The following is a 2,787-nucleotide window of genomic DNA, read 5'->3' as shown; positions in this document are numbered from 1 at the left end:
ACATACTTGTTTCGGGTTAAAATTTGCTATTTAATTATAATAATCAATTCTCATTTTGTATTGTTTTAAGTTCTTTAAACACCGTTTCTATAATTCTTTATGTTTGTCACTTACGTTGATCGGATAATGGTGTACCTTGTTATTGGCGTACTTAATTATTAATTATTCTTTATTGTATTATAAGCTGTAAGGTACCTTTTTATAAATAAAATAAATAAATAAATAAATGATCTTAAACTTAATTCTCAAAAGAAAAGAAGAAAACATATTTTACGTTTTAACTATAATTTTTATATATTTCATCTTCTTATAAAAGAAGATTTGCGTAGACAAAATACGCTAATAGTGTAGAATTACTTTTCTATAGTCATACATACGTCATTCACGGAAAACGGAAAGTAAATTCGAGAGGGATCTACATCTACAAAGGAAATTCTTCATAAATAGCCTTAAGACGATACACGAAAAAAAATCCACTGCTTGGCGGGCGGAGTCTAATAGCTCGCTATCGCGAACGCGGGTGTGCGCGAAGTCATTCTTGCAAACTCGCCGCGCTGCCGCTGGCCGACTCGGGACAAACATGTATGGAGTCGTCATACAGTTATAATATTATCATACATTTATTTAATTGTTGATTTTATTGGTTTTATTTTCTTGCTTATAAACAAATAATCTTCTTTTTAACAACTACTTAGACATTATTAATTTAGTAAGTTGATGTAAATGTTCTTGGATTATATCCTGTAACTGTGCCTTATATAAATAAATAAATAAATAAATTATTAATAATTATTATCATTTCGTAATGTTTACTTTATTACAAAATAATACAGGTTATAAATAATCTGTAAAATAACAAAAAATATTGTTACTCTGAAAAAATGAAATGGTACTCAATAACGCGGACTACTGAATTGATTTAGATAGAATTTGATGCTGACGTAGATATTACATCATGCCCAGAAATGAAAGGTACTATTTCTGAAAGAAGTTATAAACCCTAATTCTTCTCAGTCAAAGTCAAGAGTGGAAGATATCACTAATACAGTAAAACTGATGCGAAACTTTGGATGTTAATTTGTATATTTTTTTGTTAGTTGTTACTTAATCACGTCAAAACTACATTACCAATTTTGATAAAATATAGCTAATTGCCTGGATTTACACATAGGATACTTTTTATCCGAACTGAACACTTCTGTGGGAAAAAACAGGATTCACGATATAACCTAATTCCACGCGGGCAAAGCCGCGGTCGGAATGATATTTTTTTAAATAAAAAAATTGTTTTAAAAAAAACACAAAATATATTGACGCATGTATTTATTTTTTGCACTCTATTATAATTGTAATTATTCATTACAAATAATCAAAATAAAATAGCCAGAACAAAGTTAGGCCCTGGTAGGGTAGGTAGGCAGGTACAGCAATGTGAGACGAACACTGGCTTATTTATACCAATAATAATGTATTATAAACATTAAATTAAGTTTACAACAAAAATACATAATATTAGCTAATGTGAAAACGAATCAACCAATCATCCCACAACAATGAAATGTGCACACAAATATTCATCCAAATCGGTTCATGTGATTAGGAGGAGTGACTGCAGCGCCATCTTCCGGGCCCAATTGTGTTTCCAGATCACCCAGGAACTCAATTTAATATACTTACACAAAATTTTTCGAAATGAAAACTCACATTACTTTGTAAATATGAATATAAACCTGTTTTAGTACTAAGCAATTTCCCGCACAGGTGTAGTAAGTATAAATGAAATAAATATCAACATCAAATTCTTTATACAATATACTTATCTACCACCTACTAAGAAATGTAATTCTTGAAATTTTTTCGTATTTTTTTAAATATAATACTACTCCAATGAGCTCCTGTTCCATATTACGGCCACCATACTTCCACTAAGTTCACCATGATTTTTTATTTCTTTGCACTTTGTTGCTTTTTGCTAAAAATGGAATCATGCGATAAAACCAGTAGAGCGTTGATAACATACATTTTTGACTGAATAAAGGTACTTACGAAGGAGTGGGTTCACATTGTGAACAATCAGTGGGTTTATTTTCCTTCTGGATTCCGGATTTCTGAAAAGATTATCTATGCTATAAATGAAAAAAATCTTACACATTCGTTATGTACTTAAAACAGGGGTACATATCAAACATCGTCTATAATACAATTATCATCAAATTTAAAATAAAACCAACTTACTTCATTAATTTGTTCCAATTGTAAGCATTCTTTTTCCTCCAACCTTTATGTTTCTTCTTCTTATTTTCTTTATTGTCCCCATTTGTCTCATTTTGTCTTATTGTGTTGTCACCCTTTTTTACGATGGCGCGAGCGACACAAGTTCCCCGTGTGACGGCCGTAGCGGGAATGACTCGTGCAGCGATCGGGGTAGGAAGGTACAGGGCGGCTCTCGCTATATTGGCTGGTCGCGCGCTAATTTCAAGTATTTCTTGTTTATTTCAAAACCATCGCATATTTCAAAATTCTAAATCGGTAGACGTATAGGTTGTATGTTTTATAGTTAATATCCAAAAAGTCGTAACTTTACGTTTGTTATTTTGAAGATGCCAGAGATTAAAAAAAAATAACAATGAGAACTTTGTATTTTTTTTCTATCGAGAAAATATCATGGAATCATGTTTCTAAAACGGTAGACGTATTGTGTTACTATTGAACTTTCTTGTCAAGAATTTTCATCACGACAACTTTAATAATATAAAAATTACGAAGGTTTAAAAAGGGCCGTAAATG

General features: G+C 31.1%; 1 long non-coding RNA gene across 1 annotated transcript; it reads right to left on the bottom strand.

The window, feature by feature from the left end:
• Window positions 1–1,136: 1,136 nt before the first annotated feature.
• LOC149907176 (uncharacterized) lies at window positions 1,137–2,787 on the bottom strand. The gene is made up of 3 exons (XR_016456928.1): window positions 2,236–2,787; window positions 2,047–2,108; window positions 1,137–1,972 (listed from the first exon to the last, which is right to left on the bottom strand). It is a non-coding gene; the product is annotated as an uncharacterized LOC149907176 (long non-coding RNA).

The sequence above is a fragment of the Colias eurytheme genome, chromosome 7, assembly GCF_061535395.1.
Source record: "Colias eurytheme isolate Ceu_HAF_F1 chromosome 7, ilColEury1 Martin Lab GWU primary, whole genome shotgun sequence".
Classification (NCBI taxonomy): Eukaryota; Metazoa; Arthropoda; class Insecta; order Lepidoptera; family Pieridae; genus Colias; species Colias eurytheme.
The sequence above is the reverse complement of the archived record's forward strand: the minus strand, read 5'-3'. Positions and strand labels throughout refer to the sequence as shown.